Raw genomic sequence first — 24,839 nt, 5'->3', positions numbered from 1 at the left:
TACTGATCTTACAATTTTATAAATCCATGACCATTTAGACTTCAGATGCCCATATCCAACATCATCTACTAAAAGTCTCTCTTTAAGACTTCTTTATCAGGAGATAAGGAGATAAGGAAAGAGTGTCTTATGGTGTGATGTTGATGAACAAACGCTCATCTTTTCAAATGCTTAATACTTAAATATCTGAGTACTGTTGTCACATGCTGTTAGCAGTGACCTTCCTTTTCATTGTGTCATCAGCCTCCTAAGTGATCCTGGTTCCACGTCATGCAGTGATTTGCATGTGCTCCATGCTGTCTTCCTCTGCATCCAGGAAGCTCATCAGACCCTTTCCCTATACTACATCTTCTGTGGTTCTTACCCAAACTATTGCAATAGTCTCCTAACAGATCTTTTGCCACCAAATCATATGTCTCTAATTTATCTTCCAAACTGCCAGAAGGAATTTCTTAAATTAAAATATTATCATAAAATTATGGACTGTTTCTCATGGCCTTAAGGGGATCAAGACACTCTTTACTTAATAAGGTACTTGAAGTCCCTCCCTGTCTGGCTCTGTCTAACTTCACAACCTCATCACTAGCTGCTTCCCCCAACAGTCCATACCAAGCCTGATGAACATTGTACATTTCTTTTCATTGTTTCAAGCCTCCCTGTCTTGCCTATTTAAAAAAAAATTCTTCGAGCATGACCATCCTTCTCCTGCTCAGATAGTAATCTATTTGTCCTTCAAGAAAAGATGCAAGTGTTTCTGCTGGTTGATGATTTTTTTCAGCCCTTCTACTGCACCTAATCCCATTCTTACTATCTTTGTTAAAGATGATGTTTATTCTGTGAGTTGCCATTATGTATGTATTTATTTTTTACCCTATTATACTTGAGTTTGTGGTGAGCAGAGGAGTGCAGAATATTTTTTTATTTATCCCTCCAGATCAACTCTCCACATGTTTCAACCCTGATTTGTGTCCAGGACTATGTATAGACTATATCCGTAAGCTCTTTTGCTCCAGGCTTCCTGGAGATTTCAGCCAATGGGAGACACTGGGGGGAAATCTGAAGAAGGAAAGAAGTTTAGGTTGGAGTGTTTTTACCAGAGCTCTCAATTCCCCACTCCTAACTGGATTGTGTATTGGCTGTATTTGTGTTTCCCTACCAGAGGCCACAGCTTCTACCCAGTAGTTGGGCCTACTGTCTCTGAGATCCAGGAATCACTGACTCCACTCATGTTCAGGGCTAGAGTTGCTAACAGTGCCTCATTATTGCTAGCACCAGGATAGAGCACCAACCTGTGCTATTGTTTGCACTTTTGAAAATGGTCGTTTCATCAAAGTCTTTTGAATTCGGAAGAATATATAGGCCATATGTTTCCTGCCAGGCCCCTGATAGATACATGGACCATGCCATTTTTATCTTGGTATATCTTGAGTGGTATCACAAATCCTGAACACCTGGCAACTGCACTGCACAGTGGTTAAGAGCTCAGGCTTTGGAGTCAGACAAAACTTGTTCTTATCCCAGCTTCACTATTATGCAATCGTGGGTTAGTTACTCTAAGTCTCTGTTTCTTCAAGATACAATCGAAATAATAATAATAATAATAATAATGCTTATTCACAAATTTCTGAGGATTAAATGGGAAGATAAAGACAGATTGTTTATCACTGGGCTGGATGTAGTAAAGAATTTGACCTTGCCCAAAAAGAGCTCTGGACCTTCTCCACAGCTCGTGGGAGGTAACCTCTAAACTCTTAAAATTTCTGGTACGAAGGTCTTTGAAATTCATAGCTTGCCCTTGGCTCACACTTGATAATTCATTATTCTAGAAAATGACTCGTGGTAGGCCCTTCAAGCCACAGAAAACCAGCTTGACCTCCATGGAGGGGGTGGCTGGAGCCTGAGTTCAACCACATGGGTAATCAACTAATCATGCCCAAGTAGTACAGTGCCAATAAAAGCTCTAGACCCCATGGCTCAGGTGAACTTTCCAGGTTCATCAAAGACTTTGATGAACATTCAGAACGCTTCCAGATTCTGTCCCATGCATCTCTTCCCTTGTGTGATTGTAATGTATCCTTTCCTTGTAATAAACTATAACAGAACACAATAGCTTTCAGTGAGTTCAGGGAGTCCTTCCAGCAAACTCTCCAAGCTGAAGGCAATTTGGGGATATCCCCAAACTTGCAGTTGGTGTTAGACACCTTGAGCAGACCTGGCAGTCTGAGGACTATGTCCGCAAATCTTATACATTGGCTAACTCTGGGTAGCATGGTATGTGGTGATCGCCCAATAAATTTTCCTACTGAATGTTGATTTAAGAAGAGAATAAAAGAATGATAGTGGGCAGTCAGCACACATACCACTTTCACAGTCTGGGGATCCCTGGTTGTGTCTGTGGGTCCCCTATACCATAAATCTGCTTTCAAGTTTTACTGACTTTATCAATGTTTCCTTTTGAGCCAGACTATCATATTTGATTTGGATCCAAGTGGCACTGTTTTGGTTACAAGCTTAGAAAGCTGAAATGCAGTAAAAATAAAAAAGGTTAAAACTTCCAAATTGCAAGTTAAGAGAGATTTTTTTTATCCCAGAATGTTTATTTTAAACATTGTTTTAATAGAAATCAGTTGAATCCCACATACCAATAAGATGATCCTCTGAGACAGATTGACTCTACCATGTCAGAATGATTTTGGCAGGCTACGGAGTTCTTAATTCTTACTGTGTGAGAGGCCATGCCTCGGTCACACCTCCACTGTAGAAATTCTCATTCTGGGGTCACAAAGGGTGACCAAGTGTCCTGGTTTGCCTGGGACTGAAGAAGTTTCCAGGATATGGGACTTTTAGTTTTATCTTTTGTTTTCTTTTTACATTTTTTTTATTTCAATAGGTTTTTGGGGAACAGGGGGTGCTTGGTTACATGAATTAGTTCTTTAGTCATAATTTCTGAGATTTTGGTGCACCCATCACCCAAGCAGTGTACACTCTACCTAATGTGTAGTCTTTTATCCCTCCCCAGCCCCCACCCTTTCTCACAAATCCCCAAAGTCCAATGTGTCATTCTTATGCCTTTGTGTCTTCATAGCTTAGCTCCTACATATGAGTGAGAACATAGGACATTTGATTTTCCATTCCTGAGTTACTTCACTTAGAATAATAGTCTCCAAGTCTGTCCAGGTTGCTGTGAATGCCATCATTTCATTCTTTTTTATGGCTGAATAGTATTCCATGTTATATATATATATATATATGCCACATGTTCTTTATCCACTTGTTGATTGATGGGAATTTGGGCTGGTTCCACATTTTTGCAATTGCAAATTGTGCTGCTATAAACATGCATGTGTAAGTTCTTTTTTTTTTTTTTTGATAATGACTTACTTTCCTCTGAGTAGATACCCAGTAGTGGGACTGCTAGATCAAATGGTAGTTCTACTTTTAGTTCTTTAAGGAATCTCTACACTGTTTTCCATAGTGGTTGTACTATTTTACATTCCCACCAACAGTATAAAAGTGTTCCCTTTTCACTGCATCCACACCAACATCTATTATTTCTTGATTTTTTAATTATGGCCATTCTTGCAGGAGTGAGATGATATCACACTGTGGTTTTGATTTGTATTTCCCTGATACTTAGTGATATTGGGCATTTTTCCATAAGCCTGTTGGCCATTTGTATATCTTCTGAGAATTGTCTACTCATATCCTTTGCTCACTTTTTGATGAGATTGTTTGATTTTTTTCTTGCTGATTTGTTGGAGTTGCTTGTAGATTCTGGATATTAGTCCTTTGTTGGATGTATAGATTATGAAGATTTTTTTCCCACTCTGTGGATTGTCTGTTAACTCTGCTGCTTATTTCTTTTGCTGTGCAGAAGCTTTTTTGTTTAATTTAAGTCCCATCTATTTATCTTTGTTTTCATTGCATTTGCTTTTGGGTTTTTGGTCATGAAGTTTTTGCTTAGGCCGATGTATAGAAGGGTTTTTCTGATGGATCTTCTAGAATCTTTATGGTTTCAGGTCTTAGATTTAAGTCTTTAATCCATCTTAAGTTGATTTCTTTATAGGGTGAGATACTATTAGTTTTAAAACTGTCACTTAAGGCTATCCTGGGATGCAGGGCTTTCCGTGCTAAAACTGGGAAAGTTCCAGGCAAACTGTGATGAGTTGGTTAGCCTAGGACCATGGGACCCCCACCTTCTGACCCCAGTAATTTAGTGTAGGCAAAGCTCCTAAGAGTAGCCAATTTCTGGGCTGAGGGTTGCCTTTGAGATGGTTTGGCTTGAAAACTGCATCTGACTGGGAAAACCATGGCTAATGAGGCCAATTACATCTTCTCTCTGAGGGAATTAGAACTTAATTTGGAGAGAGTTGCCCAACTGCTGGCAAGATGAAAGGCAACAAAAGACACACAGAGAGAAGACACCAAGAGGTAAACCAAGTCACAATAATGGAGATCCAGGGGGTGATCCATGAACTCCTCTGATGGCGAGGCATGGTGGAGCCAAAACATCTTTGGATTCTGAAAGGCCTGTTTTGAGGTTATGAATGATGGATCCGGAGCATATAAATAATATGGCTTTAAAGAAAGCGTGGGTACAGATGTGTAGAAATGCTAGATATGGCTGGTTGATGCCAATTGTGACTACTATAAGTCCTAGTTGGCTCGAAGTGGAGAAGGCTACAATTTATTTGATGTTGTTTTGTGTAAGAGCACAGACTGCTGCAAACAGGGTAGTGGTGGCGCCTAGGCATAGTGTGAGGGTTTGGATTGTTGGGTTGTTTTCTGCCAAGGGGTGAAAGCGGATGAGTAGGAAGACTCCAGCTGTTCCTGTGTCCACAAAGCTCACTGTCTTTTCGTGGTGCCGGGCTAAACTGTTGCAACTCCTGCTTTTTTATCTCCCCAAGCTCCCTTTTCATAAGCCTTTCATTTCTCAAGTGAAACTGAGCAAACTCTGTTCTAAAACAAAAGTCTAAGCAGATCATCTACACTGGAAGTTCTGGTGATTTGGGATAGGGGGAGAAAAGAGTAATTCGAGGAAATAATGGAGAAAGTGAATTTAAAGTTGACACCACATATGGCATTCGGTCTTTGAGTGAGTTTCTTTGGTTTTTATTTTGGGGAAGACATAATAGGTGTATATAATTATGGGGGACATGAGATTTTTTGATAAAGACATGCAATATGTAATAATCACATCAGGGTAAGTGGAGTATTGAGTGAGTTTTTTTGGCTCAATGAGAACAAGGGTATAAGAATGTATTTAGTGCCTAGTGGGTGTTGGGCACTTCACATAGTTTATTGCATTTAATTTAGTCTTGTTAACAAGATTAAGAGGTACATTGATTGTCTCTTCCATACAAAAAAGCTTCATAGAGGTTGAACGACTTGACCTTGGCTCTCCATAAAAGGAATTTCAATTCTAGTTGGTATCAATGCAAAGACATTAGACCTTGATGCTTCTTATTGCATATGGGAATTAATTGAGCGACTCTGGACACTGACAGGGGTCTGTGGCAATGATTGAAATATCCTTTTGAACTTGGGACACGTATAGTGGATAGCAGAGTCCATGGTCCATCTGCTCACTGCCAGGACATTTTGCTTTCAGCCTTCTCTGACTCTTTAATACATTACTGACCCTGGGCCCAATTGTCATGCAGTTACTTTCTTTAAAATTTTCAGGATACTTTCACAAATAGAGCTGATATGGTTTGGCTGTGGCCCCCCCAAATCTCTTCTTGAATTGTAACCCCCATAATCCCCACATGTCGAGGGAGGAACCCAGTGGGAGGTGATTGGGTCATGGGGACAGTTCCCCCCATGCTATTCTCATGATTGTGAATGAGTTCTCATGAGATCTGATAGTTTTATAAGGCAGTTTTCCCTTCTCTTGCTAGCTCTCTCTTTCCTGCTACCATGTGAAGAAGGACTTCGCTTCCCCTTCACCTTCCACCATGACTGTAAGCTTCCTGAGGCATCTCCAGCCATGTGGAACAGTGAGTCAATCAAACCTCTTTTCTTTTTAAATTACCCAGTCTTGGACAGTTCTGTATAGCAGAATGAAAACAAACTAATACAAGAGTGACAGTTGATTGACTAAAAAGTATAGGCTCAGAAAATGAAACAACTTGCCCAAAGCCACACAGTGAGCTTCTGCCAGATTAATGGCAAGAATACCAGGAAATGAAGGGGAAGGTAGAAGGAGGTTCCCAGAAGAGCAAAGGGCTTAACTGGCACACAGACTTGGGATAGAATAGGAACATCTAAGCCCGGTTGCCCATTAGCTGGCCGTGTGACTCACAGGCTGCTTGCTGTCTTTCTTGAGGCCTCTTTTGCCCCTTTCACCTATATGGAACTTGTTTCAGTAACAGGCACAAAATGGAGTCATTCACTACGCGCCTTGGCACTCACTGTGGTCTGAAGTTACAGGTCTCCTTCCCTCTCTCTACTCCTTCACACCATCCTGTATCTGGCTTTATCAGACTCACCATTCAAGTGTAACTGAGAAGCTGCCTCCTCCACATCCCCTGGTCCCCAAATCTGGGTAAAATTTCCCTCTTAGATGCTTCTCTAGCATCCCGTGCCTCCCCCATCTCATTTATTGTAATACCTTATTAGTTCCCGTTTCCTTTACCAGGCAGCCAACAAAGATGACATTTGTCCTGTATGCCACTGCTGCTCCAGCATGCCTGGTACATAGTAGGCATGGAACAGATAATTGTGGAATAAATTAATTAATAAAGAGCCATGGAGTCACAAACAGTAACCAATCCCAAGACGCTTAGGAGCCAACCAAATGAAGGAACAACAACAGCAGTGCCTGCTTTCCGAGTGGCCAGTGGACACCAGGCATTCCTTTCCATCATATTATTTAAATCCCTAATGGTTCTGCGAGGCAGGCATTCTCCTTCCCCTTTGAAAGGCTGAAGGTCAGAGATGTTATATGAACTGTCCAACTCATGCACTATCAGAGGCTGAGATTCAAAGACTTGCTTCTTTGATTGCAAACTCATGCTTGGAATCCAGAAATCCAATAGGGAATCAGAGCAGGAGAGAAGCGAGAGTTCCCACAGACTCCCGTGCTGGGGAGCAAAGCAGTGCATGGGTCACATGGGGCTGAAGCAAGTGGCCTGCCTGGTTTCCAGGCCCAACCCTGGGGCAGCTGCTAGGGATAGGGCTGCCTGCCCTTAGTGAGGCTCCTTCAGGCTGCCCTGGAAGGCAGATTCCCCAAAGCTTGATTTTGTTTGTCAGCATTTCTTGTTCTGCCCACGCAACATTTCTTTAGAATCTGGAGTAAAACCAGCACTGTTTTTCACAATCAAGTTTCTCCCATTACCCAGGAATAGCCAAACCGACTGGGCTGTTTCATCTGCTATTTTTCAGAGAGCTTTTGTGCTCCCCCTTGGCGGGCCTCTTCCCCTTCCCTCAGTAAGGTTGAATTCCCTGATGGTAATCCTAATTATAAGCATATGTTGTTGCTCTCAGCTACCACTGGACTTGCAAGCTTTTGTTGTAAAGGCAAAAAATTGAAAGTTGTTTTTGGAATATATTTTCTGTCAAGGGGCAGTTTCTGTAGACAGAAAAGTGATTGTCAAATGCATTCTTGGAGCAGATTTGCATACTAAGCATGAGTTCGAACCAGGTAGCCATGTCAGGCAATTACTGCATCAGCAGAACAATGTTTTATAGCTTAATGTGATGGTCACAGGATCTGAGTCTCAGAGACTTGTTGGCTTACAAAACGTTAGTGGGGAATTGAAAGCTCCAAAAAGCATCCCAACGATCTTTACAAATCAGTTCGGGAATTAGTTCAAAAATCAGACATTTTTGTAAGCAATGTTCATTTATTTAACTGATTGTAGTCCCTTTCTTCAGACTTCTCTCCTCTGCAACAGAGCAGCACGCATTCAAGGGCAAGCTGTCTGTGTCTTGGCTGGCTTTACTCCAGGCATCTGTGTAGCGATGGGGCAGAAGGGTGTGGGTGGAGGCGCTGGATGACATCTTGGCCCTGTTTACTAAGTGGGCTGGATTTTGGTCAATCTGGCAGCCTGTTCACCCCCTCCACCCTGTCCCTTCTAAGGTCTCTACCATGTTACAGAGGAGAAGTGGGGACTACATATTCCCAAATCTCCTTCCCCAAATTTGCCTGCCAGGGAGACATACTTGCACAAGATTTGGAAGGTTGAAGAGCAGGAGAAGCTGTGATTCTCTGGAGGCAGTTGTAGCAGGGATGTGCACAGAGGTGAAATTCACAGAGGCCTCCTGACAACTGCTTGAGAACGACCTGCTTCAGTGCTTCAGGCTGACGACTTCAGCGGTGGCTTCTCTGGCCTCCACTTTCCAACTCTTCCCTCAGTTATACAGCCCTCTAATTCCAATAGTGGAACGCATAGACTGGCTTCCAGTTCACTGAAGGAACCTGGTTAATGCAGGATATTTTTCAGAAAAGCATAACACTTCACAGAGCAGCAACTCACCAGCCATTTCCCTCAGTTATTTCTTACAGAATCACAGTTTGCTGATGCTGAAGGAGATCTTTGAGATCATGTAGGCTGATAGTTCCTCAAAATTTGGATTTCATTGACAAATGTAATTTTTTAAATTGTATGACTGAGTTGGGATTCACAATGATTATTTTGCTGAGAATATTTTTACATGTTTTTCAAGTAAACTATCACAATCATTTTTAGAAGAAAAGGCATTTAACATCGTGCTTCAACAAAGCAGCCTATAACATCGGTATAAAGGATATTATTTTAGAGTGAACACATTTAGCTTTATGCAAAGTTTGCTACAACTTGCTTTTTTTTTTTTTCCATTCTATGGCAGGCAGATCTAAGCTGCAGTCTTCATTTTACACGTAAGGAAACTGAAGCCCACATAAAGTAGGTAACTATCGCAGAGTTTATTCTGGGCAGAGCTAAGACCAGAACCCAGTTCTTCTTGTCTTTAGCCTAAGGTTTCTGAACCGTAGCACTATTGACATTGGGGGCTGGATAAATCTTTGCTGTAGAGGATAGGGGAGTTATCTTGTGCATTGTAGAGTGTTTGGCAGTATCCTTGGCCTCGACTCACTAGATGCCAGTAGCTCTCTCCAGTTGTGGCAACCAAACGTGTCTCCAAGCATCACCAAATGCTTGTCTCCTGGTTCAGAACCACTGCTCTGGTCTAAAGGAACTTCTATGCTAAGTTACTTGTGAATGCATTTTCACTTTTATCACCAATGACACAATTGTAAAAGAAGCAACTTTTAAAAATATCAATTATCTTTTAACTGAAGACAAACAAGGAAGAGATTCTTGGGGCTTATGACAAAGGGAGAGGCATGTAGAGTATGGGGAATATATGCCCGGGAGTTCTCATGGGTGCAAGCCTGGGAGACAAATTCATAGCATACCAACAGATTGATTAATTAACTTCATTATAATAGCTCCTCTTTATTGAATGTGCTGAGCTAGACACTTTGCAAGTATGATCTCATTTTTTTCCTGCTCAAAAAATCTGCAAGGTAGGTATTTTTAATCCCGATTTTGTAGAGGTAGAAACTGAGGCTCGAAGAGATGAAAGCTACCTACCTGGAAAGTGAAAAGCGAACCAGATCTGCCCAGCTGTTTTCACACTGCTAGTTCTCCAGGTGAGCCAAGTGTCTAAGTTTCAGCGGCAGAGGAGGCACTGGCATCAGCATTGCCCTAGCATCCTGCCCCAGGTAGCCAGGCATGGTCAGGTCTGCAGGCTGCTGCTTATGCATGCGATTCAAGGAAAGCTGGTAGGGCTTAGGGGCCCACTGGCACCACAGTTTCTAGATCCGCAAAGAGACTCCTGGGATTCCAGATGGCTTTCCAGTCTTTTCCACTTGTCTCTTATAGAAGTCTTTCTAGCTGAGTGGTCTTCCTGTGGCCCCCTGGAAACTCTCATGATTTTCTGATTTTATTCATTCTGTTCCTCTCACTTGAATGCCCATCTTTTCATCCACCCTACCAGGTAGGTGAATCTTGTTTTGTAGGATTCAATTCATGTCCTACCTTTTCTGTGAGATCCCCCTGGGCCAGACCAGACTTTTTTTGCAAAATCCTTTAACATCATACTGCTCATATGGTTCTAAGTGATATCCTACTTACTGTTGCTAATCTTTTCATAAAAGTGCACATTTATTATACTTACACTACTGGATATATATCCCTGGAAACAAGAACCTAGGATGTTTGGTTCTCATATTGATCCTGTACTTACTAGCTGTGTGATCTTAACGATGTCATCTAACCTTCCTGAGGTCCAGCTTCCTTATGAAATAAAAGAACAAGGATATTTCCCCTGTCTGTTTCTGTAAGGATCAATTAAGAGGGCAGATCAAAGTCCTTTACAAATTGTAAAACTCACCATAAATATTTCTATTATGATAATCGTTATAATAAAAATGTTTTCATACCATCTGTATATAATATATTGGCAATAAATATTTGCAGATTTATTGATTGAAATAGTCTTCACTGGCAAATGTGCTATGTAAAGGCAGGGTAAGATCGGGACTACTGAGGTCAGACAGTGCCCTTAGGCTCCCTGCACTGGGGTTGATGCTGGCTGCTGAGGAGTCAGGGTGTTTATGTGCAGAAGACAGCATGGGGTGCTTATGGTAGGCAGGATTCTAAGCTGACACCCAATGAGTCACCCCCTTATATAATTTCCTCTCCTTGAGTAGGAGTGAAATCTGACTTGCTTCTAGCCAATGGCAAAGCTGATGAGATTTCACTCTTGTGCATTGCATCACATAAGACTGCAGCAAGGGATTCTCCTGCTGGCTTTGGAGAGGCAAACTGCCATGTTGTCAGAGGGCCTGTGGGAGGGCATCAGGCAGGGAACTGCGGGGGCGCACTGCACCATTCTGTGTTTGCGAATCGTTTTTTTGGGCCCATTTGGAAGGACCTATTCTCAGCGTTTGTGTGCTGCTCAGGTACAGGAAGCACCCTATCCCCACTCACTACCCAACGTAGCTATAGGAAAAGTCAAACACTGAAAACTTGGTGTCTTGCTGCCTTCCTTTCTCCAGCCTTCTTTTCTCATCTACACCTGAGATAGGGGGCCCCAAGAACTCTGTTCTCTTCCTCTTTCTCTTTGACAGTCACTCCCCATCTCCAGAGCAAGGTGGATCTCACCCCCATGGTTGTGGAGGAAATGGCTCCATGGCGTCATTTCACAGAGAAGGAAACTGAGGCTCACAGTAGCAAAGTGACTTGCCTGTGGTCATACACGGTGAGTAGGCAGCCAAGTGGAAACTCAGACGTCCAGTCCAGCCTCATCCTGCCAAGGCTCCACCCATGGCCAACCCACACAATATGGTGGGGACTGGTGGCTGGCGGCCATCCAGCTATGCTCATTTGCAGTGTTCCATGTTTGCACATATAGAATCATACTATAAATATTGTTATTCCCTAGTTTAAATTAGAGTTGGTGATGGGTCTTGATTCAGTGTTGAGAGAGGGCTGGGGGAAATACAGAATGATGCTCAAAGACATTTTTTGTTGGTTTCAGTACTTAAAAGCAGATGGTGAAAAACAGCTCTAAAGCTGTTTAAAATGTGTGTCTGGTCAAAGTGCTTCCTAAAGTCCCAGTGCAGAGCCACAGAGAGAAGACACAGGGAAGCAAGAGGAGGTTAGACAATCCTGGGAGCATCACAGAGGCCCATTTTTCTGGGCATGATGGGAGAGGTTGAGGGCATCAGCAATAGTGCTTTCATTTTGGTTTGCTTGGTCCTAATAGATTGCAGCTGTGAACAGGCAGACAAGAAACAAATTTTGGAAGAGCAGAATTCTTGCAAAAAGAAAACAAAAGCCAATTACTCCTGAGAACACTGGGAATGCCTAGGAAACATGGGAAGGCCTCTCATGAAGGATGCTGCTGACAGCAGCACGTGGCCTCCAGTCACCAGGGCAGCTTCAGCATTGCCAGTCAGATATGTCAATAATTGGAGTTCTTTCAGCATGTGGTGCATATTCTCCCCCCATGGCCTGAACAGAATGCAGTCAAGCCAGGGATCTAGGTTTGGGGTTGAGCAAAGACAATGAAAGGCAGCAGATTCATGCAGAAGAGGGTCTTAAGAAAGCAGGACTTTATTTCAGGGAGTGATGAGATGTCAGGGCTGGAAGTGACATCAGAGGCCATGGAATTCAGGATCAGGTAACAGATTGCACCTTCAGTGGCATCCCTGGCGATTTCTGAAAGCATGGTGTTGAAAGTGGGCTTGGGCTTACTGGGAAATAGGCCTGTGATGGATTACCAATGTCTGTCAAAGGGGGCAGGAGTAAGGAGTGATAACACGTAGCATGTATATCATTTGCCCTGTCGGATGGTTCCACCAATGTATTTACAAACGAGTGAACTGTGACCTAAGAAAAGAAGTGATATTTCCAAGACACATAGCCAAGGGACAGTGGCAGAGCAGGTCCTATATTCTGATCCATTTACTAATCTCATCCAGGGCTTATCCATTTATCATTTAACAAATACTTATTGAGCATCTACTTTGTGCTCCCTTGGCAGGTGTTCTTACATTTCAGCTCTTAGCCCTTAATGCAAATGTAGGCTTAGATCCTTATCTTTTGCAAAGGATCAGTGTCATTGGGTAGGTCCTGAGACAAATTTGTTTTAATTTCCTGGACTGTGCCATTGAATGCTTGCCCTGTGGCAGGAACTGTCTTCAACACTTTATGAATCTGAAATGGTAACATAGTGGTCAAGACCATAGACTCTGGAGCTAGACAACTTGAGTCTCAATCTTTGCTTTGACTTACTAACCACAAGCAAGTTATTCAAGCTCCCTGTACTTGTGTTTTCTCATGTCTAAAATGGAGATAATAATAAGTACTATTTACTTCATAATGTTGTTTTACTGATTAAATTTAAAAGCCCTTAAAAGAATGTCTGGTGCTTCATAAATGTCAGTTATTATCATTTGAAATTTAATCTTCATAACAATCCTATAAAGTGAATATGATTGGTATCTCCATTTTATGGAACAAATTGTCTGGGTCTAGATCATGCCTCTGCTACTGATTGGCTATGTGATCTTACGCCTCAGTTTCTCAAGCATGAAATGGGATAGTAATCAAACATACAGTGTAGTCATAATAATTAAATTTAAAATGCACCAAAGTGCCTAGAACAAGGTAATTGTCAATGAACATTATTCGTCATCATCATCATCGTCATGATCATCATCATTGTAATCATCTTTATCATTGCCATGTGCAAAGGCCAAGGATAATGGAGAGTAGCATAAAATTTGAAGATGTGAGGATCTCTACTTGAACCTGTACAGCTAATGGATACTACTCTCTACACCCACACATCCAACTATTTATATCTCACCAGCACCTCATTTACAATATTGTCATAAGCAGACTCCTGATTTCTCCCTTCTTCCCTGTTTCTTCCTCAGGGAGCTCTATGCCAGGGAATGATACCACCTTAAGGAGTGCCATATCCCCACGCATATGAGCCAAGTACCCCAGCATCTCTCACCCTAGAGGCCTGCTCCATCCCCACACCTGCTTGGGTTGATTTCCTCTTTCTTGAATGCTCTCACTCCTCTCTGCCTTCACTGCCTCCTCACTGGTCCAAGCTACCATTACCTCTCATGGGACAGTTGCAGTAGATTTTGAAAGTGCCTCCGCTCACCTATTTATTTCCTTCTCCAATGTTTTCTCCACACTTTAGCCAAAGAGATTTACGTAAAATGCAAATTTCATCATTTCACACCCTTCTTTTCTGCTCACTCCACCCTAACCACATCCTTAAAACCTATACACACACTTGAAACCATCCCAGTGTTAGGATGAGAAAGGCCACATTCCTGAGCATGGCCCATCTCAAGGAAGATTCTGTGGTGCAGGCTTCCATCTCCCTCTCCTGTCTTACCCTGAGGCTCACTGGCCTTCCCTTCCACCAGTGTCATCCTGTCTCTCACCCCTGGGCCTTTGCACATGCTGCTTCCTGTCAAGTGCACCCCTGATCCCACCAACCTTCCTTAGTTAACTCTTACTCAACTTTCAGGTCTTAGGAAAGCAGACGTGAATTTTCTTCAGCTACAACACTTGGAGATAAGAAATGGCACAATATTTACTTAAGAAAATTGGACTTTAAGTCCCGGTTCACCAGGAGGCAAAAAATTTCATTTCTATTGTTTTTTCTTTGTACATGTGTGTGAACAGGGGTTAGGGAGTGTCCAGGGTCTCTGGTCTTTAGAACACCAAGGTCCTTGCTGCAATGTGAACTGTCCTAACTCAGAAGGTTCACTGCTCTGTGCTGTGCTTTGCAAGGGAGTCAGTGCTGAAGGTGGGAGCCTTCATGTCTCTGCCAGCCCCTGAGCCCACTGGCTTGCTGTTTACCCATGAATATTCGGTTGTCATACCTCCCTATGGGACTGCAAAGAAGGAGTGCAGCTATCTTTTACTGCCAACAACCACGCAAACTCCATCTTTTCCTAATACTGTGCTTCCCTCTCCCAGGGAGCTGTTTCTGTTTCTACTTCTCCAAGCCCTTCCTTTGGGCTCCAGCTCCTCCAGAGTGACTCATTTGGAAATACAGGGAATACCTGGATATAATATTATAGAAGAGGAAGGAGATGCTGACACCAGTTTTTCTTAATAACTCACCCAGTTACATCACTTAAAAAGAAAAAACGATTCTTAACCATTTTTATGCCAAAGATGCCTTTGGCAATTTGACAAAGCCCATGGATCCCCTTCCCAGGATAATGTTTAAATCCATAAAAGATGCAGGATTGCAATTCAAATAAAGTAAGTTCTCAAACATGCTTAAAATGTGTAGTGTCTCATATATGGGCCTCTTGCAGTCATTAAATATCAGGATCTCATGGTAGGTTTAATAATTAACACAGGCATATTTTGTTTTACTGAGCTTTATTTTATTGAGTTTTTTACAAATTGAAGATTTTCACATGGACACAGGAAGGGGAATATCACACTCTGGGGACTGTGGTGGGGTGGGGGGAGGGGGGAGGGATAGCATTGGGAGATATACCTAATGCTAGATGATGAGTTAATGGGTGCAGCACACCAGCATGGCACATGTATACATATGTAACTAACCTGCACAATGTGCACATGTACCCTAAAACTTAAAGTATAAAAAAAAAAAAAAACCAAATTGAAGATTTGTAGTAACCCTGTGCCAAGCAAGTCCATTGTGCCATTTTTCCAATAGAATGTGCTCATTTTGCCAGGTGTGGTGGCTAACACCTGTAATCCCAGCACTTTGGGCGGTGGAGGTGGGTGGATTGCCTGAGGTCAGGAGTTCAAGACCAGCCTGGCTAACATGGTGAAATGCCGTCTCTACTAAAATACAAAAATTAGATGGTCATGGTGGCATGCACCGTGACCATCCCAGCTACTCAGTAGGCTGAGGCAGGAGAATTGCTTGAGCCTGGGAGGCGGAAGTTGCAGTGAGCTGAGCTCGCACCACTGTATTCCAGCCCATGCGACAGAGTGAGACTCTGTCAAAAAGAAAAAAAAAAAAAAGAAATAATGTGCTCATTTTATGTCTTTGTGTCACATTTTGATAATTATTACAGTATTTCAAAATTTTTCATTTGTGATCAGTGATCTTTGATGTCATTATTATAATTGTTTTGGGGCACCACAAATCTCACTCATGTAAGATGGTGAACTTAATTGATAAATGTCATGTGTGTTCTGACTGTTCTACTCACTGACTCTTCCCCCACCTCCCTCCCCCTCCTCTTCTCTCTCCCCTCAGGGGTCCCTATTCCCTGAGAGAGATATATATATATATATATATACACACACACACACCCATATATATATGTAACATATGTATGTAACATAGATATAAATATAAATATATATATAAATCTATATATCTATATATTGAAATTAGGGCAATTAATAACCGTACAATGGCCTCTAAGTATTCAAGTGAAAGGAAGAGTCACACATCTCACACTTAAGTAAAAAACTAGAAATAATTAAGCTTAGTGAGAAAGGTCATGTTGAAAGTCCAGGCAGGCTGAAAACAAAACCTCTTGTGCCAAACTGTTAGGCCAAGTTGTCAATGCAAAGGAAAAGTTTATGAAGGAAATTAAAAGTGCTACTCCAGTGAACCCACAAATGATTAAAAAAAAAAAGCAAAACAGCCTTATTGCTGATATGGAGAAAGCTTGAATGATCCAGATGAAAGATCAAACCGGCTGTTAACTTTCCCTTAAGCCAAACCCTAGTCCAAAGCAAGGCCCTAACTCTCTTTAGATCTATGAAGGCTGAGAGAAGTGAGAAAGCTGCAGAAGAAAAGTCTGAAGCTAGCAGAGGTGGGTTCATGAGGTTTAAGTAAAGAACCCACTTCTATCTACTTTTAGTTTATAAAAGAAGGTGAAGCAGTACAAGGTGACACACAGCAAATGCTGATGAAGAAGCTACACTGTTACCCAGAAGATCTAGCCAAGACAACTGATGAGGGTGTCTACATTAAACAACAGATTTGCTACATAGACAAAATAACCTTGTATTAGAAGAAGATGCCAAAGATGCCTCTAGGACTTTCATAGCTAGAGAGGAGAAGTCAATGCCTGGCTTCAGAGCTTCAAAGGACAGGTTGACTCTCTTGTCAGGGGCTAATGCAGCTGGTGACTTTAGGTTGAAGCCAAGGCTCATCTACCACTCTTAAAATCCTAGGGTCCTTAAATCATGCTAAATCTACCCTGAGCTCTATAAGTGGAAGAACAAATCCTGGATGACAGCGCATCTACTTATAGCATAGTTAACTGAATATTTTAAGCCCACAGTTAAGACCTATTGTTCAGGAAAAAAAGGCTCCTTTCAAAATATTGCTGCTCACTGACAATATACCTACTCACCCAAGAGCTCTGATAGAGATGTGCAAGGAGATTAATGTTTTCATGCCTGCTAACACAACATCCATTCTATAGCCATGGATAAAGAAGTAATTTCAACTTTCACGTCTTATTATTTAAGAAATACATTTTGGCTGGGTTCAGTGGCTCGCACCTGTAATCCCAGCACTTTGGGAGGCCGAGGTGGGCAGATCACCTGAGGTCGGGAGTTCAAGACCAACCTGACCAACATGGAAACCCTGTCTCTACTAAAAATACAAAATTAGCCAGGCGTGGTGGTACATGCCTGTAATCCCAGCTACTCAGGAGGCTGAGGCAGGAGAATCGCTTGAAACTGGGAGGTGGAGGTTGCAGTGAGCTGAGATCGTGCCATTACACTCCAGCCTGGGCAACAAGAGCGAAGCTCCATTTCAAAAAAAAAAAAAAAAAGAAATGGATTTCATAAGGCTGCCATAAATAGTAATTCTTGTGATGCATCTGGGTAAATTGAAAGCCATCTGCAAAGGATTCACCAGTCTAGATGCCATTAAGAAGATTTGTAGTTCATGGAAGGCAGTCAAAATATCAACATTAGCAGGAGTTTGGAAGAAGTTGGTTCCAGGCCCTATGGATGACTTTGAGGGATTCAAGACTTCAGTGGAGGAAGTAACTGCAGATGTAGTGGAAACAGCTAGATAACTAGAATGAGAAGTGGAGTTGGAAGATGTGACTGCTGTAATCTCATGATAAAATTTTCACAGATGAGGAGTTGCTTCTTACAAATGTGCAAAGAAAGTGGTTTATTGAGATAGAGTCTACTCCTGGTGAAAATGCTGTGAATATTGTTGAAATGACAACAAAGGATTTAGAATATTACATAAATTTAGTTGATACAGCAGCAACAGGGTATGAGAGGATTAACTCTAATTTTGAGAGAAGTTCTACTCTGAGTAAAATGCTGTCAAACAGCATTGCATGCTGCAGAGACATCTTTTGTAAAAGAAATAGTCAATTGATGGTGTAAACTTCATTGTTGTTTTATTTTAAGAAATTGCTGCAGCCACCCCACCCTGAACAGTCAGTAGCCATCAACATTGAGGCAAAACCCTCTACCAGCAAAAAGATGACTCTTTGAAAAGTTCAGGTAATAGCATTTTTTTGGAAATAAAGTAGTTTTTCTCTTTTGAGATGGGGTCTCACTTCATCACCCAGGCTGGAGTACAGTGGTGTGATCATAGCTCATTGACACCTCAAACTCCTGGGCTCAGAAGAGCCTCCTGCCTCAGCTTCCCAATCAACTAGGACTACAGGCATGCACCACCATGCGTGGCTAATTTTTTTATTTTTTGTAGAGAAGGGTCCTTGCTATGTTACCCAGGCCGGTCTCAAACTACTGGCCCCAAGTGATCCTCCTACCTTGGCCTCCCAAAATCCTAGGATTACAGACATAAGCTACCTTGCCCAGCCAATAAAGTATTTTTAAATTAAGGTACAACATTATTGTTTAGACACAATGCACACTTAATAGACTATAGTATAGTATAAAAATAACTTTTTATTTGCACTGGGAAAATGAAAAATTTGTGTGACTCAGTTGTGTTGTTCACTTTATTGTCATGGTCTGGAACTGAACCCATAATATCTCCAAAATATGCCTATAATTTCAAAGTCTTAATGAAAGGAATGTAAGGACCATTTCAAGATCTCTGCAACAACTGTAAAACTACTACATTCGTTAGCTACCTTAATAAATTGAAGGAAAATCTAAATTTTAGTTAGAGTGTAGTTAAAATAAAGTTATACTAAAAAAGCTGGCATTCTGGGGTTAAGATAGAGGCTCACTGTTCATGCATGGCTTTTGGTATCATTTGGGTTTTTAGCATATGTACACAATATTTTTTCAATTGAAAAATTGGTTTGGTTAAAAAAAATAGATTCAAGTGATTATTTTCCACTATAAAATTTCCATTCACAGCATATAACCAACATAGAAAATTTAGATAATATTTTTAAAGTGGTTTCAATTTCATTCGTATCTATGATGTGCCAAATAATTGGTCTGCATTGGTTATTTCATTTAATCTTCACAACCACCCTGCAAGGTAAGTGCTAATATATCTATCTTACAGATGATAAAATTGAGATTCAGTGAGATTAGCTATCGTACACCAAATGACACAGATATAAGTAGCAGACATGGGATTAACATCTAGATCTAGACCAGGCGTGGTGGCTCATGCCTGTAATCCCAGCACTTTGGGAAGCCAAGGCGGGTAGACCACAAGGTCAGGAGATCAAGACCATCCTGGCCAACATGGTGAAACCCCATCTCTACTAAAAATACAAAAATTAGCTGGGTGTGGTGGCGCACCTGTAGTCCCAGCTACTCAGGAGTCTAAGGCAGGATAATCACTTGAACCTGGGAGGCAGAAATTGCAGTGAGCTGAGATTGCGCCACTGCACTCCAGCCTGGGTGACAGAGCAAGAGTCTGTCAAAAAACAACAACAACAACAAAACCACATCTAGATCTATTTAACTCTAAAGCCCATTGGTTTTTATTTATTTATTTATCTATTTATTTATTTATTTATTAACAATACTAGGGTGCCTGTTAGTATGCAGTAGAAGAAATAAAAGAAATGGGAGATATACAGTTGATTCTCATTATTTGCCATAGTTTTGTTCTATAAAGTCACTGCTAACACTTAACTGGGAATACTGAACCATTGCTCCTAGAGAAAATACAGGGTTAGTTTCCTGTGAGGCTTTGGTCATGACGTTTTGGTCAACCAATCAAGACATAACTCTGTTTGATGTGTGCTTTTGTTTAAAGATACCTTTTTAATACATGTTGTTGATTCTTTAATGTGGAACTCAGCCAACAGTAAGTGAAGGAAGCTTATCTAACACACGCATTTTCTCCGTAAGGTACATTACAGACCTTGTAGCTTAGGAACACTAGGCAGCAATTCAGCACCATGCTTGGGGCCATTTTAAATAGCAGATCACCAAAAAAGCACAAAGATTCAAAAAACGTGCTACTAAATAGACCGCGAAGAAGACATTTGTTTACAATGTGAGGGTTGAAACGAGAAGACAGAGCATCGCCTCATTGGGCCTCAGCTGGCAAAGTGCACACCAGGTGACTCAAATTTTTCACTGCACTGCACATGTCCTGAAATAACTGTGAAAGAGCCATGAGTATTGATCAGGGGGTTACAAATACATTTCAGCAAGTAGACAAATTCACAAATATGGAATCCACAAATAATGAATAGCAACTGTGTATTGTTAAGATTTAGGTCAATTATCCTCCAGTATTTCTGAAGTAAGCAGATAACTATTTTCTGATCACTCACATAAAATATGATCTCCCCATTCATTAGAATCCACTGCAATATGGCTTCCATTCATTCCAGTGTTCTCCACCCTTCTTCTCATGATTCATTGTTCTAAATAGCTCTTATCACCACTTGATCCATTGTTTTTTTTAGTGGTCTGTCTTTTCCACTAGAATATAAGCTTCATGAAGACAGGCATTTCATTTTGTTCAATCTTATTACCCCATTGCCTCTGAGAGTGCTTGCCCCATAGTATGCCCTTGGTAAGTATTTTGATGAATGAGTGAAGAAATGAATGACTATATGCGCTTGGCATTTAGTTGTGATTGAGCATCACTGCAAGCATTCAAACTTGTATGATATCTCAAAGGCAGTTTGATGGCACTGCCAGAATTCTTGGCTTGTAGCTATGTGTCTAAAACATTCCCACTCACCACCGGACGGGAAATCCAGCACAGGCTGTGTTTCTGAAACTCTGGTGAAAATGCGTAAAGGTTAAGCTCAGTGCTAAAACCACTGACATTTGAACAGCCTCAATGAGAAAGCAAAGTGGTTGCAAGAAACATTCATTTGAGGTTTTATGTTGGAAGTGTGAACTCCCACGATAACGACTCTTAAAGGACCATATCGACTTGCTGGGATTTGTATGGTTGGGCGGGTGAGGTGGAAATGCTGTTCATTAAAATAACAACACACATATGCTGGATTCTTCCAAGTGAAGATCGGTGGAGCATGGCAAATGGAGGGTCAGGTTTAATTATCAATGCACCATAAACAACGTTCTTTGCTGGGTAAACTCTCTTTGCACTGGAAAATGGTTAGAGCTGCTTGTCTTAACTTTGCTTCAAGAATGAATTCAAACCTTACTATTCTGCAAGAAGCCTTCTTAGACTCTCAGTGTCAGAACTTTTCCTCCCCATATTCTGCGGGTGTTAAAGCAGGCCTTCCATAGCACTACCATAGCCTATCCCATCAATTTATACATTTTAAGTTTCCATCTACTTTCCAGTAATACCTTCCTCCCTTGTATCCCTGAGTTTAGTCTTGCTTCCACCCCCTTTTGTTGAAATGAGGTCTTGCTTTGTTGCAGAGTGCAGTGATGTGATCACGGCTTACTGAAGCCTCGACCACCCAGGCTCAAGTGATCCTCCCACCTCAGCCTCTCAAGTAACTGGAACCACAGGCATGTGCCACCACATCTGGCTAATTTTTTATTCTTATTATTTATAGAGATGAGGTCTCATTATGTTGCCAAGGCTGGTCTTGAACTCCTGGGCTCAAGTAATCCTCCCACTTCAGCCTCCCAAAATGCTAGGATTATGGATGTGAACCATTGCGCCCAGCCTAGTCTTGCATCTTTTTAACTTATCTTTCACTCTAAGATCAGAAGGTTTTGTGCTAAAAAGCAGATTTGGCCATGCCATTTCCCTGTTTAAAACCTGTCAAGGTCTCTCCGTTGTCTTTTGCATAAGGTCTGATCTCCTCGCTTGCTTTAGTCTCCATTTGCTTCTCATCCTCACGTCCATAGAGAAAACAACATTGAACATGAGATGATATTGTTGAATCTGGTAGATGGGTAAGACATGGGGATTCATTACTATTCTTTCTACTTTTGTATATGTTCAAATTTTTCCAAATTAAAAAAAAAGAAAGAAAAGAAAAAGAAAAATGCTTTCTGGAGGTAGCTGGGTCCTAGCTGAACTTGACTTTGAGTTCCCCAGGAGCAAGAGTTTAGGTGAAGGCATCACAACCTGAGGGACCAGCATTTACAAGGCCCTGAAAGTTACCCTAGAACTTTGTAGGAGCTCATACACTTGATGGGGCACTAACTAAACAGCATTTTATGGTTCCCCCATTAGACCTAGCCATGCCAGCGTGCACCATTAATTCCATGTCAACTTCATCAAAGTGATTATTTCCATTCATCCAACCAAAGGCTACAAAAACTGTATTTTGATGCATGGTTTAAAGACTGAAAGTTTTTACTTAGTGCCACTGACCTCTTGGGGACCACAGTGGTTTAGGATGGCTGGAGTTTGATATGAGAATTGCATGAGATGAGTGTAGAGAAGGAACAGACTGTGAGGTACAGAGTGAGTGTTTGGTGACTGAATGAACGAGTGTACCAGCTGGGAGAAGAAATGTATGAAGCATGCAGAGACTTGAAATTAAGAGTCCAGTTAAGTGGAAGACATTCAAGACTGTTAGAAATGGCTTAAGAACAGTAGTGGTATGAAGGGCTCAGATTTGTTAAGTGTACTATCATGTGTATTAAACATTGGACCAAGGCTTTGACTTAGGTCTGTTTTGAAGTTTAATAGGAGTCTGCATAATAAAACATGCTTCATGGAGTACCTGGAAGTTCAGATGGTTTTAAAGCACCAACTTTAATGAATGAATAAATAGAGAAATCCTGTGGAAACATCTGGTCTTCCGCATCTGACTTGTTTAACGTGAAGTTGGCTGTTTGAAACTGAGTTCCCTCAGCATGTGTGAATTGTCAAGTCACAAGGATTATTCCTCTCCCCCATAATAGTTATGCGGATGATTTTTCAGGTGACACATGTGAGGACAAATTGGATTCCACAGAAAAGCATGAATCAAGGGCTATATGAGTTTTACACTTCTAGAAAATTTTATCTTTTCCAGAAGTGGGAAACTCATATAGCCCTTGAACCAGAACAGGTAAAATAGAACTCATATACCTCCTTTTTGTATTCTTTTCAGATCATGTTTTATGGGTATAATCCCTGAGAAGAAATAACTCTTCATGATAAAATAGAAGCCTATAAAAGCAGGCTTTTGTTGTCTTGTTATAGGAGTTCTTCACACAGATGGTCCCTGTAGAAAGATGTCCCCCCACCCCAAGTGGCAATCATTTAACAGTTATTGAAAGACTGTTTAAAAATATGTTTATGACCTAGCATTCGTTTTCTAAAGAAAGCATCAGGGATTGAGGATGAATGAGATGTTACCCGTAATACATGAAGTTTAGGGACCAATGGCAAAAAAAAAAAAAAAAAAATTGAAAAAACAAAAGAAAAACACAAGAATGACACAGTGAAATTTGGGTACTCAGAGGAAAAAGGTGAGAAGGGGATGAAGGATAAAAGACTACAAATTGCGTTCAGGGTATACTGCTCAGTGTATACAAATCACCACTAAAGAGCTTACTCACGTAACCAAATACAATCTGTTCCCCCAAAACCTATGGAAATAAAAAAATTAAAAAGAAGGCTGGGCGCTGTGGCTCATACCTGTAATCCCAGCACTTTGGGAGGCCAAGGCGGGCAGATCACAAGGTCAGGAGATCAAGACCATCCTGGCTAACACGGTGAAACGCCGTCTCTACTAAAAATACAAAAAAATTAGCCGGGCATGGTGGCAGGCGCCTGTAGTCCCAGCTACTCAGGAGGCTGAGGCAGAAGAATGGTGTGAACCCGGGAGGTGGAGCTTGCAGTGAGCTGAGATTGCGCCACTGCACTCCGGCCTGGGTGATAGAGCAAGACTCCGTCTCAAAAAAAAAAAAAAAAAAATTAAAAAGAAAAGATATTTTTGCCCATTTTGGTGCCTTTGGCTTGTAAGACCAACATGAAATGTTAGCACAAAGACATCGTGGTTTTGTGTAAAGAATATGGGCTTTGGTGTTAGCGAGGCAGGCTTGAATCCTGGCTCCATGAGTTACTTAATGAGTTTCTGATGGAACCCTACGTACATTGTGTGAAAAAAAAATTGGGTGGTGGTTGGGAGGATTAAGTCCATATATAGGCTTCTAGTAAGTGTTCAGCAAATGCTTCCCTTCTTCATTTTCTATTCTTCCACCAACATTGTCCCCTTAACTTCCTTCACCTAAACATATAAACCACTAAGAAAAGCTCAGCTATATTCCCATAAACCAGTAACAGGATCCAATATTCAGGGCTTTATGGGAATAATAGATCTAGGCCTGAAACACTAGGATGATATTTTGGGTGTATGCTTTTAACAAAATATAGAAAAACACTCAGTTGTTATGTAAAGTTACATAGAGAAATTTACTCATGTTTGTTATAGTTACCTAAACACCGTGTGTCACTTGGTATTTGTGTCCTTTTAAAATGTTTCACTAAGGTTCCTTGTACCTGTGGGGGGTCCACACTGATGCTGGCTGCAGTTTGGATGCAGAACCTGTAAGGGGGAAGCCTGGTGCTTGGGGCTGACCCCCACCTCCCAAAGGCTCTTTTGCCCCCAGGCTCCTGGTTGGCTTTGGATGGCGAGAGGTGCTGGGAAGAGACTGAGGGCAGGAGGAGAGAGAGTGGAAGGTAGGGTGATATAGTTTGGCTCTCTGTCCCCACCCAAATCTCATTTCAAATTGTAATCTCCATGTGTCAGGGGAGGGATCTGGTGGAAGGTGATTGGATCATAAGGGTAGTTTCTCCCATGCTGTTCTTGTGATAGTGAGTTCTCATGAGATCTGATGGTTTAAAAGGGTGTGACACTAACCCACCTCCCCCCGATGCACTGAGAAGAAGGTGCTTGCTTCTCCTTCGCCTTCCACCATGATTGTAAGTTTCCTAAGGCTTCCCCAGCCATGCGAAGCTGTGTCAGTTAAATCTCCTTCCTTTATAAATTACCCAGTCTTAGGTTGTTCTTT

At 41.5% G+C, this 24,839-nt stretch overlaps 1 long non-coding RNA gene across 1 annotated transcript in view; it reads left to right on the top strand.

The window, feature by feature from the left end:
- LOC117979924 (uncharacterized) overlaps positions 1–24,839 on the top strand; it is a 167,151-nt gene that overhangs the window by 12,643 nt on the left and 129,669 nt on the right. Inside the window, exon 3 of the long non-coding RNA XR_008625102.2 lies at positions 5,901–5,999. This is a non-coding gene — a long non-coding RNA (uncharacterized LOC117979924). The remainder of the gene's footprint in view (positions 1–5,900; positions 6,000–24,839) is intronic.

Source organism: Pan paniscus, chromosome 3 (assembly GCF_029289425.2).
Source record: "Pan paniscus chromosome 3, NHGRI_mPanPan1-v2.0_pri, whole genome shotgun sequence".
NCBI classification, from domain to species: Eukaryota; Metazoa; Chordata; class Mammalia; order Primates; family Hominidae; genus Pan; species Pan paniscus.
Note: the sequence above shows the minus strand (reverse complement) of the source record. Positions and strands in the feature narration are given on the sequence as shown.